General features: G+C 30.4%; 1 long non-coding RNA gene across 1 annotated transcript; it reads right to left on the minus strand.

The window, feature by feature from the left end:
• Positions 1 to 330: 330 nt before the first annotated feature.
• On the minus strand, positions 331 to 14853 carry LOC123659145. The gene is made up of 3 exons (XR_006743986.1): positions 14628 to 14853; positions 7000 to 7006; positions 331 to 346 (listed from the first exon to the last, which is right to left on the minus strand). It is a non-coding gene; the product is annotated as an uncharacterized LOC123659145 (long non-coding RNA).
• Between the last annotated feature and the right edge of the window lie 3475 nt (positions 14854 to 18328).

An 18328-nucleotide genomic window follows, 5' to 3' on the forward strand; every position in this document is an offset into this window, starting at 1 on the left:
ATTTCCAAATATTTTAAAAAGAACAATCAAGTATTTAACAAAACAAAAAAAAAAATACGGTTTCACTTCACTTTTTATTTTACAGTTTTGCAATGTTTATTTTTGATAGTGAGACATATGTATGTCTACTTCTAAAATTTACTCTATATGTATCTGTATATGTATATATATATATATATACATATACAGTAAACCAGTACCAGTTGGTATATATATATATATATATATATATATATATATATATATATATATATATATATATTATATCCATATTTCTCACTATTCTGTATAGGGTATGTACGTATTTTGTATATTATATTTATCCCTGATATAATGTTAAATTTGTCTAAAATTGTCTGTAAGAGTAATTAGATCGTTTTTGTATGCTGTCTGTATGTGCTATTCTTTTTTATCCATTGGGTTTGTTTTTAAATTATTTGTACCTGAGTTTACAAAAAAATTGATTAAATCAAATTAAATTTTGTCGTTAGTCTTTTTAGTTTCCTTAGATATTTGTTCTGACTCTAAGGTATAAAAGACTATTTATGTCTGCGTAAAGAGCGTTGAAAAGGTTGGTTATTATGAGTTACCATCTCTTTTTGTTGCGTTCCAGGGGTTGCTCAATCATTAAATTCCAGGAAATTCATTGAGTTGAGCCTTTGTTTTTGGGTATTATATTCAGACTTAATTAATTACACATTATTATAGGACTTCAGTCTTTACTTTAAAAGGTAATGGAGAGGTTTTTCCCGTTATTACATTTTTTCTTATTTATCAACTCTATTTATTTTGCATACAGTCTAAAATTGCTCGATTACGCACTGTAAGAACTCTCTGGTAACGATTGTCCATAAATTATTAATTATATAAAATGCATTTATTATATAACACAAAGTATTTATGGTAGTAAATATCAAATAATTGGTACGTTGCAGAGATTTTTTTTATCTCAGTGTTTTTTTTCCTGTTTAGCCTAGACATCATGTTTTTGCCTTTACCCTTGTGTTCAAGTGGACAGATATATGTATGTATATATTGCTACAGGACTTACAGTTTTCCATCCTATGTTTTTTGATATAGGCGAGCGTGAGTTGAATTTAGATAGGGTGCGGATTGTACGAATTCGAATCAGCCACAATCACAAAATATATGAAATATGGAGGAGTGTATAGTCCTTGAAGGGTCCTTGTTTTTGTCGTTTCCTATAAATTAATCATACGATTGTAATTACTGTATAATGTGATTAACGTTTTATTAGGTCGTTTAAAAGTTGTTTCTTATCGACTTACCATCAAAACTTTTAATCTGAACTCTATCTTAATGAGTTTTGCTTCAAGACTTACAGACCGTTTGAACTTGAACCAGTTAGCGTTTTATGCGTTTCGACAAAAATATTTGAACTATTTCTTCAGTGAATAATTTAGCACATTTGTTGTAAGGTCTTAGCGTCTGCCGTAAATATATAGTTGTTTATTTAAACTTTAATTGTTTTGAAACTTTAGAAGAAATACGGATTTTGTAACAGACCTTATATATAATTCCATGTTAGTAGGTTAACTGAAGTAGGACACAAGACTCAAAATCTAAAGGAGACCGACTGGGGAAGTACCTCGACCCTGCAGAAGATCATAGTTGTGTTCCTGTGGCGAGTAAGGTGACCAAAGCTCTTGGGGGTAGGGTCAAAACGAACTTGCGATGCTTCTGATAGTGTAAGCGTCTATAAGCTACGGTAATCGCTGACCATCAGGTGAGCCATACGCTTGTTTATCGACATAGTTGTATAAAAAAAGTAGTGTTTAGTATTGAAAGATACATTTTGACATGGACATACATATTTACCACGTTGAGAATTTTGAAATAATTTTTGTGGGGTAATTAAATAGTAATAGTAATTGTACGATAATAGTTTTTTGGTGAATAGACTAAACACGTTATATTTGTTTCTGGTCTGGCCGTATATTCTTGTGGGTCCCTACCGTGTCTCGGAAAGCATGTAAATCTGTCAGTCCAGATTGTTGGTACAGACGCCTAATGCACCCTTAGAGAAACTATTGGCTAATCCTCGTGGTAAATTAAGCTCCAAGCCTGGTCCTACATTGAAAATAGGTCTTTATCCAACAGTGGCAAGTTTACAGGGAGATTTAACTCAGGTCAGTAATTGCACTGTCACTGCAGAATTAGTCTATTCATAAATTACATTCATACCTGACGGCTGGAAGCACATAGTGTTTGACCGTTAAATAAATTCTGAACGTTGTTGCGAGATAACTGTTAGTGTTCAGGCAATCTAAAAACAGTGATATTGGAATTCTTTATATTCATCTGAGCAATCAAAGCCCGCATATTGTGAATTTATGTATACCCATAGAGCAAACTAGTAGAAGTAAGTAAGCGAATCCACTGACCTATTTGGCTTTCAAATGAAACGTACGGAGCACAAAGAATGGTAAAGGGAAGCCCTGAATACAAAATGCTGAGTCAACGCCTCTCCTATTATACGAACGAAGTAACGCCTGATGTGTACGTTTTTTGGTTTATTTTAAATTTAAAAGGTTACAGTTTTAATCGACGTGTTTGCATTTCTTTGTGGAGTTTACTTAACAAAAATGCTGAGCTTTGTCCTGAGTTTTAAGTTTTGTTGCGCAACGCTTCAGCCTGTAATATCCCACTACTGGGCATAGGCCTCTTTCCCCATGTAGGAGAAGGATCGGAGCTTAATCCACCACGCTGCTCCAATGCGGGTTGGCGGATATATTCCTCCTCCCTTGCGCCAACGCGGCGTCGCAACGTCTTTTGTGAAATAGAGATAAATATATTTTTAGATATCACTCTAATCGTTCTTGAAGAGTTAACTCCAGTCACGTGTCGGAGCTTATGTACGCACCTTTTTCCTACAAATTGACATTTATTACGAATTCATTTTAAGATTTTTTTTTACATTTTATCACACGTACCTAATAATTCAATAGTTATAGGTCAAATGGCAAATGTAGTAGAAAAGATATTCTACTCTGCTAGGTAGGTAGGTACTCTATTCAAAGATTTATTCATAGAAGTGATTTATTTCTAGCTTACCGAGAAAGAATCCTAATATAAAATTATATAAAACGAGAATTTTTTACTCGTAGGCGGCGATTGTTATTCGTATCTTCAGCATATTGACGATCAGAAATTAAAATATGATACTATGTTCAATTTATGCCATATTCATAGATTTGAAGTGATTTTAAGGGGGGCGCGTATTTTACCATCATTAACGTAGTAATATATTTTTAAAATATTCAATTTAATAAGGTACATATTACTTTTACTTACTATATTGTCTGTAAAACTTTAAAATTCAAGGTTTTAGACAAGTGATAAAACGGTCCCAGGTGTGGCGCACTTAACAAGCGCACGTATTATCGACAAAGAACCGACTAGACACAGCGACTACAGTAGAATATATTTTGATGTCATTTTAAATGTAATGATTGTAATTTTAAATATATTTCTATTATTAACCGTCAAGTATTTTTACTAACTTTTAAATTAGAAAATAAGAAGAGTATTTAAAATGAAAAATAGAACATTTAAAAAGATTATTTGATAACATTATCTAATAGGATCATTTAGTACCATTAAAGTTTTATTCTCATTTTAAGGAAACTTAAATCTCTCTGAAGTAATTTAAAATAATGTTAATTGTATATTTAAGTGATTTTAAAAATAATCGGAGTCTTAATTGTAGGCCTTCAATCAAATAGCTATTACGAATTAATGTCTCGGGGCCATAAACACACGCCTTATACTTATTAATAGCTCGGTAATGAAGAAAATAAAATAAATTTAATCAAATAAATTCAAGTTATTATGAAATGTATTGAGATTTTTTTTGAAGTTAAATTAATATAATTTTATGTAAAAGAAAAAGAAATTAGAAACGAACGTTATATATAATTTTATCTGCATTTAATTAGAGCTCAGAAAAAAAATATTTTTCAAATTCGGAGCAATTTAAAGAAAGGTTAAAGTGCCTTAACATTTATTCGTAAGTCGTAAGAAACCATTAAATTGTGTTCATTTTCTAAATTCGATACACGTGTCCAATTGTTCAGAAAGTCGTTTCTTTAAGGCCTTTTCTCATGTTGAGATTTCGAGATAAGGTTTGTAGGGCAGGGTATGAGGAATAGAACTAATTGATCGGTTGTTTTGTTTATTTTGGAGAATTAAATTTAATGTTTTACATAAAAAATCAAATATTAACGGTTTGTACATATACATATTTTTGTATAAACCGTCAATATTTGATTCAGTATATTGTGTTCCCACCTGGATCAGTCCTATTGTTAAATAATGCACTATGTGTCACAACTATACAACGTGCTCGTGATGCTTCTGGCTGTAAGCGTCCACACGGTAACTTATTAAGAAATAGGCAAATTGAACGATTATTACCCCAGTTAAATAATATGCATTTAAATCGAACTAATCATCCCAATCATACCGAAAAAATAAGTATCTTTTGTTGAACATAGAGTTTTTTTTTGTTATCAGAAAAATGAGAATAGCGTAGTATGAAAAACTTAAATAGAGAGTTACTTCGAACGTTTTGACGCATAAAAGGTGAGATGAGGTATGAAATATCGGGCTGACCCTACATTGTCCGCGGTGCTTGCGGTTGCACAGTTCGACTTTATATGTACTGATGTCGGGATGCCTAACTACATGTACAGAGACGACATAATTGACAGAAAGGGTGCTTAGAAATTAAAAGACACCTTCGTGCTTGTTTTACTTAAATAATTTTTAGTGAACTTTACGATAAGAAATACGATATTAGATTGTATAAAAGTTAATTAAACTAATAGATAATTGTCTTCATCAAATACAATATAACATTTTAATCGTTTTTACTTATATGAAAGTTTATTCAAATTGTAGATAATGGAGGATTTTTAATACTTATAACTTATTATAACTAATCTGTATAACATATAACTAACCTTATAACTAACCTATATAATATTATGAATTTAATATTAAAATTCCATTGTTTGAAACTAGATATTATTTCTGGCTCAAATCAAGCAAACTAAGGGTCTGGCGAAGCAGCAGCCATTCACAGTTTAATAACAAAATTTAAAGTTTGTCAATTAACATAAACTATAGTCTGTTAAGTACAATAAAAAATATTCTTAGTTTATGATGTAAGCAACTAAATTTTCCAATTCCAAGATGGTAGTGGAACTGTGTTATCAATTTCTCGCCTCTTATGAGACCCATGGGAAGAGAGGGAGTGGCTATATTCTTTACTGCCGTAAACACACAGCAATAACCAACTATTAGTTAATAAAACTGTATTACGAAAATCTAAAAAAGTTAGAGTTGAATCTATATGTTTGGTTCAACGTTAAATTTTCAATAAATAATATCTTGATAACTAACTACAAGTCTCATCAAATCAGCGTTTCAGTTTAGTTTAACATAACCATTCCGTTTAATTATATATTCGGAAACTGCATACATTATACACAGACGGAACAATTTAATACGTTTAAAGTGATATCACTTCATAAATTCCGTTATAATATGCAAATGAACGGTTACAAGTGCGCGTAGTTCTGCGTAGTAAGGAACAGAGCCTGACTTTAGCTCTCAGCCTTTATGGTTTTCGGAGTGGTTATGTAATTTTGTGTAATTATATACAGTACGGTGCCTACACGATCCTCACACATACATACAGGAAAAACAGAAACGACTCATTTTATTTAGTTTACATTGAATAAATATATATATCTATACATATATTAAAATGATAGGAAAGTCAAAACTGTACATTGAATATTTTTTTTTAAAGAATACTTGGGGTGTGATCTACAATCGATACCGAAGCCAAAAATATAGTTTTTAGAATTTTTGTCTGTTTGTCTGTATGTATGTCCGGGCAAACTCAAAAAGTACTGCATGGATTTACTTCAAATTTGGCACGAATATTATTAAGGAGTCGGGTTAACATATTATAGGCTACATATTATCACGCTATCACCTACGGGGAACGAGCGATGAACCTTTTCTTCAATGCACTCTGTAACAACGTGTAATCTAACGACACTATTTGAATGTTGTTGTTATTATGTTAATAACCATGCTATAAGCTAGCTTCACCCTATAAATAAAGACATTCTGTAGTATATTTAGTAAAAGCATTGCACCCGTGCGAAGCTAGGGTGGGTCGCTAGTTGGTAGATAAAATAAAATATTACATAACGCTTCAGCTTGTTATATCTCACTGCTGGGCATAGGCCTCTTTCCCCATGTAGGAGAAGGATCAGAGCTTAATCCACCACGTTGCTCTAATGCGAGCTGGAGGATAAATTCCCTAGTATGAGTAATGATCGCTATCAGGTGTACACGATAACAATCGGAACCGAAAGCTGAACGTGCTCTCCGAGGCATGGTGAGGAGACTCACAAGAACTAATAACCAGACCGGAAATAAATATTTGTATAAACACAAATATCCACTCCAGGCGGGAATTGAACCCGCGACCGTCGGTCGCGCCGTTGATACGGTACAAACACAATTACACCAGAGCGGTCATCAAAAAATATTACATGACATGTGTATAAGTTTAAGTATTGTATAGATTTTAAGAATAAGTAAATTAACACCGGATAGTAATTTAATTCTTATTCATTGATGGCTTATTATTATTATTTATTATTTAACACTGCAATATTTTTTTATAAGGGCAAGTATAGGCGATAAATTAGTAAACATTAAGAGTTCACAATTAAAGATAGTGACTCGTGACTGACTGTGTGTGACTTCGTTCCCTCCAAACATTGCTTGTGATTCAATATCTACACACATAAAGGTTTTATATTTTTTTATTTATTATATTATTTTTATACTGTTCGTGATTTATATTTGCTACAATGGGTAATAAGTAAAAGTGATGAATATAATATTAAAATATAACATTTTCTGTTTTGACGAAAAAAAAAAATGCTACACGGTTAACCTCTTATCCAACAGTAATATAATTGAATGAACACGAGGAACGAAAGACAGACCTCATTATACACAAACGAATTATCATATTTTACGTTCAATTTATTTTAAAAGAACGATTTCTTTGAAAGCCATTAGTATTTGAGAGTTCGCTAATGACGCTATTAAATAAAAACGCTCTCAGCGAACTAGGTAGGTAGTTTCCCTTTCTCTAACCAATTAGTCAAAGAGTGTAAAGCTCTTATATGTATGACTTGAAATGTTGCGTAATAAGTCATCATATTTCTGTTTTTACGTCATATTCTCGGTCAGGGTCAGCTTTTCACATGTTTTTTTATTCCGAGAGTTTCCTACTTTTAATGCTGAGCTGCTGCCATCTGACCTCTATTGAAATGAGCGTTATTTCACTTTCTTTGAGTTAGGTAAACGGCATTTTAAACTTAATCATTGGAGAATGAAATTCGCGTATTCGTTTTATTTTTATCCATAAGAGTAAATGTATTTGCATACGATATTTTAATTAAATTTTGTGTATAGTCGTTACGATTTCACTAGTCCAAGCACAGAACACAGAAGTAGCTGTAAAACTGACAAAGTTTCCGTGTTAAGTCCAATCTAAATCCCTTAAGAAACTATTACTCTACTAAATTAACATGTGCTACGTCGTAGTACTAGCTCTACAAAACGGCACGAACGTTAAACACTATAAAGTTATACCTATTAATCAACTATGATTTAAAAAAGTAGGTGATTTTTGGTGATTTTTAGAGTATTTTCACATGAAACAATAACATAAAATTTCTTAATTGCCATGGATGTTACGAGAAAATATACCGAGCAATTTCATTTACAGAGCTTTGCGCAATTTATTATTAACCTTTTCAAGAACAAAACAACAAATTGAGAGAAAAACGTCCGGATTTTTCCTAACCGAATTTAATAAGTTAGATCTGACTGTGTATTTTTCAAAGTATTCCAAACTTCGAGCTTATCTTTTGGAACAGGTTTGAAAACATAGTCTACGCTTCAAATATTATTTGTATAGATATTATATGTATTAAAATGATTGAATATGGGTTAAAATAGAATAGTTTGTGTACCTGAAGATAAATTTGAAATTAAAGCACAAAATAATTTAGTTGCTTGTCAAAAATTAATAAAACAATGCATTCTCTGACGTCAGCGACGTAAGGTGGAGTAAGAACGGCCGCGAAGGGCTGGTTTAGAGCGCTATGCTCGAATTTCCTCGCCTGAGGGAAGGTGAAGGTCAGATGAGGGCTTGCGTCATACCGATCGGCATTTGTTTCATAACTGAACCAACCTACTTTGCAATGTAAACAAAGTATGATGATCATGAATATTTAAAATAATTATACACACTCGGTAAACTCTGACAACTGACAGCGTATATGAGTTGTTAAATGTAAGAATTGAAATAGTAAGGGATTCTGTTTGAGTAACGACAAAGTAAAACCCAAGTATTTAATAAATATATTATACTTGTACATACATAATAAACTAGCTTTTTGCTGCGGCTTCGCCCGCGTGTTTTACGCGAATTTTATTTTTCAGTTTTCTCCCGTTAAATCCACTAATGTTAATATAATAACGTACCATTCATAATAAATGATAACGTAGCATTGTAGTGTTAAAATGATTTTCTAAATTCCGTCTTGTAGTTTTGACTTTATCTATTATAAACGAACAAAAAATCAAGTGTTTCTTTTTTATAATATTAGAACATGTATTCAGAATATTTGTTTTCATAATTTGTTTGTTGAATGGTTTCTATATATACGGTGTAAGATAATTAAAACATTACAAATTAAAACATTACAAATTTTTTAATTTTTCTTTTTCATTATTTCATAATTGTCAATTTATTAGTTGGTCAATATTTGTTGCCGAGTCACAATGAATATATACAAAATAATTAAACCATGATGTCTTCATTTTCAAATTTAACAGACTGCTTCAGACTAAAATATCACGTAAAGAAATATTACTTAAAAAGAGTAACGAGGTGCTTCTTAAAGGACCCCAGGTTTTGGTTGAAATGTGACGTATGTCGTCTCAGTGACTATAATAGTTTATGTAACATTAAATAAGACGGCACTAGTATAGTGCTATATATCTTTTTTTTCATGTTTAATTAAAAGCAGATAAAAAAAGAACTGAAATTAAAATATTAAACTAACACAAAATACGTCTTATTTGATTGTGATATTGCCATTAATATTCCTAATGTAGTAGTCCCATTAGTATTCCTATGAATAGCACAGTTTATGACAATTTATACTGTACTTATAACATGTTTATGAAAGTGATTATTGTATTCGTATTAATAAGTAATCAATCAATCAATCTACAATTCTCACTAGGATAACAGACTAAGACTAGTTTATCTCTGTTGTATAATTTAACATTTACTTCTATCAATCATGTCTCAATCGTTTCTTAGAATATATATTATACGTATATTTATTGCTGATATGCACGAAATCTACGCAAATAGTGCAAAGTATTGCTAAATTGAGTGAACAAGTAATAACCTAACCAGCTGTGTCTAACTAAAGCGAATTCCTAATACTTAGCCAATTTGTAATCTGAGTATTTCATATAGAGTGAACTGTTTATTTTATTTATTGTTATATTATTTATACGATTGAACGAAATATAATTTCAAAGTATTTTTTATTTTTACCTAGAGGCAGAGAAGTAAATCTGTTAATTGAGAAGTTTTTGAGCGAGAAGTGACAGAGCTCAAATAAGCTGTACAAGTTTTCTAAAGTAAGGAAGTTTAGGAGTAATGGTGCTTGAGGAATTCTAATGAATTTGAGTAGCGTGACTCATTTAGAATCTTAGAAACTTTGTGACGTTGATTATTACCAACCAATACAAATCAATTTAACCACCTATAAAGTGCCTATATATAATATCAGTAAAGTATAAGCAATAGAATAAGTAAACATGTTAGCCTATCTTGTGTTTAACTACTGCGAAAAGCTTATAATAATACTTTCAGTTTCTGTTATTTCACTACGCAATTATTTTCAAAAATATATTTGTATTATATGTCGCCGTCTACCGAATTTCGTCATAACATAAATTCCAATAGAAACTACGGACTTTTATATTTCACTCGCTTCGTATCAGAAAAATAAATTTTGTGAACTGTAACGCGAGTTTCTATAATGCATAATACGGCGTGTAGACGATGGAGGCATAATTTGTGCAGCCCGCTAGTTGCTATTGTTGGCGGGCTGCCATTACCCCACTCGCCCAATATTACAAAAACTTCCCGCTAACCCAAAGCCACGATATTAAACCAGAATCTAGCAAAGACAAAATTATGATTTTATTTTCAATATTGTTGTTTAGATAAAGATTTTTGCAATGGACAATGTTGCAATGGACAAATGGACAATGTTGCAATGGACAATGGACAAGGTTGATACAATAATTGGATAATATTTTTTCTTTAAAATCTGTCAGATGATTTTCAATATAACAGTTGAAATACTTAGTGTGTTATGTGCATACAATATTATTTTACATATTGTTAAAAGTAATACATGCTAGGCATCTTACTTATTTTTTTTATGAGAATATACGTAGGAATTATCTTATTAATATTAATACTCGATACTAAATACGTAGGCAATCGAGAGATTACAGTAAGAAGAACAGTTAAAAATAATTCACTGGAAGCTAATTGAACAATTGAAACTCACATTTTTTTAAATTATTAATCTATAAAATGCTCTGGAGTGATCAAAATAAGCATATAAAAATTAGTGAAATGTGAATACCGTGAAATTAGGGCTCGTATATTTAGAAATTAACTAGCTGACCCCGCAAACGTTATTTTGCCATATATGTTATTAACCCCCTTAATCCCGCCTTTTAATTTAGGGGTATGAAAAATAGATGTTGACCGATTCGCAGACCTACCCGATATGCACAAAAAATTTCATAAAAATCGGTCTAGCCGTTACGGAGGTGTATTGTAACTAACATTGTGACACGAGTATCTATATAAGATTATAAAGCAAAATGACAGTCATAATAGGATATCTATATGTATTACTAGCTGACCTGGCGAACTTCGTATCACCTTATTTTTTTCTGAAATATAATAATAACATAATATATCAAAATAAAATATAGCCTATCTTTTAAGTTGGATCAAACTGCACACGGTGTGCAAATTTGACTAAAATCGGTTAAGTAGTTTAGGAGTCCATTGAGGACAAACATTGTGACACGAGATTTATATATATTAAGATATACATAGTATGGAGAGTTTTAAAAAATTGTATTTGGCTCCGTACCTACTTTGTGTAATGTAATCACAGCAATTCGGTTCTGTTTATCACCCCACTCCATTTTAATATCACAAATTATTTTACAATGTAATGACGCGAAAATGAGAAATTACAATGAACAATCATATAAAAATGATAGATTCCTAATTCAAACGTAATATTTTGTTTATTTTTAATTGTAACAGGATTTATGGTCAGACTATGTTTATATACATAATATTGCAAATTTTACGGGTTAGTTTTTGTGCGATTAAAAAAAAAACAAATAATATAAATTTATATTATTTTAAGTTATGTCTGCATGTCTGTTCGTTTGTAAACGCATCCAGGCTAAATTACTCAGAGTATGAAAAATTAATGAAGGATAAGATCTAAGAAGTTTTCAAATAAAAAAAAATCAAATTAAAAATTAAAATCCTAACTGGCCCAATTGAACTTTAACGCCATTAAAAAAATTTATTTGTCTACCTATTTATTTTTATCGTGCCTGCAAATTACGACAAAATGACTAGATGAATTGAAATATAAACTATTGGCTTCATACCATAAGAAATTCAATACGGAATAAAAAATATTCAATACATTCGAGAGAGGAGATGAAAATCAAAATGTGCCTGTAGTTATAATTCATAGTAAATATTTTAAAATGTTCGATATGACGGCTAAAAATTACAGACATAGCCCTAACTATTTAGAAACAGAGGTATATCTGGAACGTAGGGGGCTCAAGTCACAAAAAAAACCCTAAAGATAAAAAAAAAATATTGCGTATAGCTATCAATATTTACACTAACCGTACATCATTGAAAACGTTACGCTAAAAATATTAATCGTATATTTCAATACGTTATTCATATACTAACGTAGTAGTTCTGTACTAACATTGTTAAAATTGACCAATATACTAATAGCTTTGTCTTATCTTTAGTACTATTATGGATAGTAATTTAGAGAGAAGTTACATTTAAATCATATGTATAATAAACACAAAAAAATGTGTCAAAAATTTAATAATAAATATTTTATAAATCATTGCATATAGTTAGTGTCCTATTTTAAAAATCATACACAGTGCTAACATATTTTACTAGAAAGAAAAAAATGAAATCTCAACAAACGTACTAAAAAATAAGAAAATTTAACACATGGCCATTCGTCTAAAGAAGCAGTATAACGTGAAAAACTGCATTTTACTTCTAAATGAATTGCAACAACTTACACAGTTAATTGTCGCGTAAAGCTGGCATGTACAGGGCATAAATTTCAAGAGCCTTTTGTTGTTAGCTCAGAGCAGTGATAAGGATTAGGTATGGAACTGTATAGTTTAGAAAATATACTATTTTGACATTTAAATATTTCAGGTCAATTTAAATATAAGCAAATTGTGCTTATGTACGTACTAAAAACATTTTTAGTGTTAATTATTGTGTCTTATGATTCAGAAGATTCATGATATTAAAGCAGCAAAATATAGTACAAACTGTTGCTTTTACGACACAAATACCTAATGTCATAAAGTCTAAAATACATTTACGGATTTCTTCACAGATTTGACTCGAAAAATTTGAAAAATTGTTTATATTTAGTCAGCTTATATATTGATATCGGTTTAAGGTTGTATTTATAACATCACGCTATTTCAAATTAAGCTACTTTTAACTAGCCCATTGGCGCAGTTTGTAGTGACCCTGCTTTCTGTTCCGAGGGTTGTGGGTTCGTTTCCCACCCCGAGTTTGGGTGTAATATAAATATTTATTTATATATTTATATATGTATTATTTATAAGTATGTTTATCGAAAATAAATGTAGCTATATACCAGTCGGCTGTTACCTATAACACAAGCATTAAGTTGCTTACTTTAGGACCGGACGACCGTGTGTGTAGTGTGTAAATATTTATTTATTTATTTATAAAAAAACAAAAAAAAAAAAAATATTATAGGAATTTAGTAAAAAGCAGTTATTTTATTAATATTACAAACAGACACTCCAATTTTATTTATTTGTATAGAAAAACAAAATGTATAAATGTTTCGTTGTTATCATTTTCGTGGTTATTCGAAGTAGGTATCTTACTATAAATGGTATTGATTCAATAAAATGAAGCATTTTTTTTTTTGAAATCATATTAAAAAAGATGTCTTTTTACAGCTTACACGTTTAATCTACGTATAAAAGTTACAAAAAAGACTTAACGCGTGGCTGTTAGTGAAGCAAGTCGAGTAAAACGCCTGAACACTAATATTTAATGTATTTACAAAGGACACACAAGCATTAAGTTGCTTACTTTAGGAACAGTACCCGGTTGACCGAGCTAAGCTCGGTATTTTTAGTAAATCGTGTTTTTTGGAAATCATAAAGTATAAATACGAATTACATATTGATAAAATATGAATAATATTTTTCGATTTTACCGACATAATAATAAAAAATAAGAACAGTCTATTTAAATAAAAAATAGCGAGTGCAATTAGAAAAAGAAAAAGAAAAAATAATTGATCAGGGACATGTGGATTTGAACCATGATCTTCTCGGTTGATCCCGAGCGGCCGATTTCCCACCGAGCTATTTCAACTACATCGACTTATGCGAAATTTACCTTCGTATTCTAACGATATTTTTTTCAATTCCTAAAAACAGGGATAAAACGACATTTCCTGAAAATGAATCCTAGCTAGATAGATTTATCTCCCCCGAAACCCCCTAAATACTAAATTTTATGAAAATCGTTGGAGCCGTTTCCGAGATTCAGATTCTATATATATATATATACAAGAATTGCTTGTTTAATAGTATAAGATACGATCGTGTGTGTATTGTGTAGATATTTATTTATTTTTACATTTACGTCAAATTTCGAACGTTGGAAAATAATGAGTGTAAAATTGCGGTGGTTTTGTAATTTTCGATCATAAATCTAGACATTTAAACTAAGGTAAAATACAATATATTAGAGACTACTATATCAAACATCTGCCAGAAACGTGTACACTATTACTAGTTATCACGCTATTACTTAGACGTAGATTGGTATAGTTTTAATAGGATCAAGGCATGCCCCGTGCATTAAATAACGTTTCTAACTCAGCTTTAGTGGTAAACCTCGTTTGAGATTCAATAAAGCTTGCTGACGTTATACCAGCCCTATTTTAATGAAAACGTGGATATGTCAAGAAGTATAGAAAATTGATTCAAATATTACATCAAATAAATATTAAGCTTTGTTATTTTTCATTATTTTGTTTTAAACATTTGTAAGAAACGACCGAATCAGCATTTATTGGTCAGTGTAGGACACTGACGCCCGGTTTCTGAAACGTTTGTCAAAGTATAGGTCTACTAATCGGCTGTTAGATTTAAAACGGATGTCAAATCAATTGGAGTTGCTGAAACGTCATTCACAGCAAAATTAGCTAGTCCTCGATTAGTTTGATTTGACATTCGGTTTGTAACATGTGGTCATGTAACATAATTAAATATTATTTTATATATTTGTGATGTATCAAAACCTACAGAAACTGTTAGTTGTGATGTTATTTAATACAAAAGAAAATACTCAAACATCTAATAAAGCATCATATAAACATCTAAGGAAGATAAAATAAATGGAAATAGTTTCTAAAAACAATAACTGACTAGCCCATTGGCACAGTTTGTAGTGGCCCTGCTTTCTGTTCCGCGGGTTGCGGGTTCGATTCCCGTCTGAGTCTGGGTGTAATATTTGTATTTATATATTTATATATCTATTATTTCTTTGTATATTTATAAAAAATGTATGTTATAAGATATTTATTTATTTATTATTATTTAAAAAAAAAAACAATATCATGAAAATAAGACGAAGAGCATCTTTAGAAAAAAAAAAAATTAAATTATCAGAATATTGTAGACTGATTTAAAAAAAACCATTAGTTTAGTAGAAAATAGTAAGATGAAAATATGACAAAGTAATTATAATTATAATAGCTTGTTTCAAATTTTAGTTATTAAGTAATTATAAGTATTTTTTTAATAGTTCCTATAAATGTATATTTAGATATATATTTTTATGACCTTTTCTTTTAAATTTCCTATTATTTATATATTGTTAGTAATCAAATTTAAAACTTAACAATTAAAATGTGTCAATAATAGAGATGACCGACACTGAAGTGTTTTTATTTATTATTGAACTTTGACCAGTATCTTCTTCGTAATAATAATAGACATCTGTGTAAGCTACAACAAAGAACAAAAAATTTTAGTTTATCAAGACTAAAATGTAGACTATTATAAGATAAAACATACATTACATTTATAAAACTTGGTTATAAATATGTTTTACATACCTTTAAAGAACCAAAATGTAGTTTCACGTAGAAAATAATTGTTTTCCTTAAGTTAATTCGCCGATATACACCGATTAGTTGACCGAGTATTTGACAGACGTTTGATCAATGATTATAGCTTAATTCGCGTTTCAGAAACCCAAAATGGCGGTTAACATACGATTCCAGAGTCAAATTTGACAGTTATGTCAACTGACAGTATGATTAAATTAAGTAGTTAACCATGCTTTTAGCAACTCATTTCATGCTTAACAAGAGATTTGACAGATGATTAGTTAATTTCTGCTTTGATCAGCCTTTCGGAAACCGGGCGTGAGTCTTTATATTCATTTCATCTTGCAACATTGATCATGCGATGCCTATTTACATAATTAAACGGCGAGTTGTAATTTTATACGTTAGTTTTACAGATCATGTAATTTGACCGATTGAAGCGTAATCTAATGCTTTTAAGCTTTGATAGCTATAATGATGAAATACTCTATTAATTTAATTATTAAGTCTTTAGTGGGTTTTTTCTTTTTGCAATTAACTTGGCCATAAAATATATTTATTTTTTGTTTTGTTCTGTTCTATTCTTATCTATATTAATAAATAAATATAACAAATATTAGAAAGGATGGAAATAAATTCTTTATAAATAAACAAAAATTAATGTTGCTAAGCGCATAACTCGAGAATAGTTCGAGCAATTCGGCTAGGTAATTTAGTTTTTTGTATGTCCCTTAAGTCCCACGGAAGGTTTTAATACAAAAAAATCTACTATCTAATTTTGACAGAACTAAGTCTGTCCGGGCAGCTAGTATACAATAAAACTCATCATAGGGTTGCCTGTGTACACCTACCACAAAACAAGTAACACTTACAAGTTCTAGTTCCGTCAAACAAAGAGGAGTATATTCTTGTGCTCCATAAGAGGGATGTACGAACACGTACAATTGCTTCATAACGAGAGAGTATAACTGACAACTGTACATCCTATTGTCAAATGCGTGTTTGTATACAATGCGGTTGTAACACTTGACACTTTAAGTTACTTTAGTCTTTTCATGTGATTTAAATTATAATTAAATAATGAACTAGGAAGGATGAATAAAATTTAAAGCTTTTAGCGATCTCTACTCTATATTATTATTACTCTATATTATATGACAGTAATGTTTGTAAACATTTTATGGAAATGGGACGTTGCTAAGAAACTAATTTTTTTCGTTAAGAAGGAAAATATGAAAATATTTGACATGCTGTGCCATTGCAAACTGGGATATAAATAAACAGGTTTTAACATGCACACGCGGTCGCCACATCCTAAGCTAGACAGAATAATGTCTAGATAATATATTTTAAATCTTTTTTCAAAAAATGCATACACACATCTTCTAAATCTCAGCTCAAAATTGTTTTCCTAACTCGTCAGTTTAATTATCACTTTATATGAACTAAAGACGATATAAAGTTTCTTGCGATTCCGGTTCCGCACGCTTAATGTAGTTTTTCTTCATTTTCAGTAGGGATATAATTTACAACATAACTACAATTGCTATTTCTTGTACAACTATATTAAGTTGCAGGCTGTAGTCTAGCCAGGCTATAGGCTGTTTCTTTTGATTTATTTAATTGTTATTATAGTCGTAAATTAAAGAGAAAAGAGTAGTTAATAAGGACTAAATTTTCTAGAAAATAATTAAGAAAGCAACTTTTCTAAATACATATGAACAACTTATTTGCTTAATTTTAAATAGTAATAGTTAAGTAGTATAAATGACTTGACCCATGTCGTGAGAGTAAGCCTACATTTATCAAGAAGACAAAAATAAAATTGAAGAATATTTTTATTTGAAAATCATAAAATATCACAGGTAAAATCTCAGTGCTCATTCAATCTCAATATATTCGATCGAATTAAAAAGATAACTTACTAACGAGAAAATTTACAGGCCATAAAACATCCACCAATTTATAAAAAATGAAAAGCAATATCCGTTAATGTCAGTTCTATTAAGTAGTACGACGTAGAAACAACTGGGCGTATTTAATTTTACTCTTGGTGATAAGCAGGGTTTAGACTACCACTGTCACCATAACTACGTGTAAAATACACGTGACTTTTGTGCAGAGTAAGTTGAAACTTTCAGAATATTATCTTTAAATACAAGAAATAGTCTGATTAAGTTTTGTAAAATTAATTATCGTGATACAGATTTGTAGACAGTTAGGAAGGTTGCAGGGTATTCGTTGGTTGTTTTTTTAGTTTAAAAACTGTATTTTTAAGCCGATTTTGTACTCCGACTGACATTTTCACGGAATAGGATACTATTTCGTTGATCATTTCTTGTATTAAATGCCAAGCAACGTCTTTAATCACACTTCTTTCACGTTCACAGATTTTTAATAAATAAAAGTTTTATCACGATCCTCAATCTCGTGGGTTCGAAAAATTGCTAACTTGCTCGATAGAAAAAGTTACTGAGATTGCTTTATATTTCCTGTTATCTTAAACTTCTTTAACTTCACTTCGTTTTTTGTAGACAAGATATAATTTAGAAAAGTACTAAGATATTTTGTTTTTAATTTTAGTTACTACTACATAGCTTGTATAATTGTGTTTGCAGGCAAACGAAGAAAACCCGACTTCAATTATATTGACAAGTAATACAGCGCACAGGTAGACAAAA

Source organism: Melitaea cinxia, chromosome 13 (assembly GCF_905220565.1).
Source record: "Melitaea cinxia chromosome 13, ilMelCinx1.1, whole genome shotgun sequence".
In the NCBI taxonomy this organism is placed as follows: Eukaryota; Metazoa; Arthropoda; class Insecta; order Lepidoptera; family Nymphalidae; genus Melitaea; species Melitaea cinxia.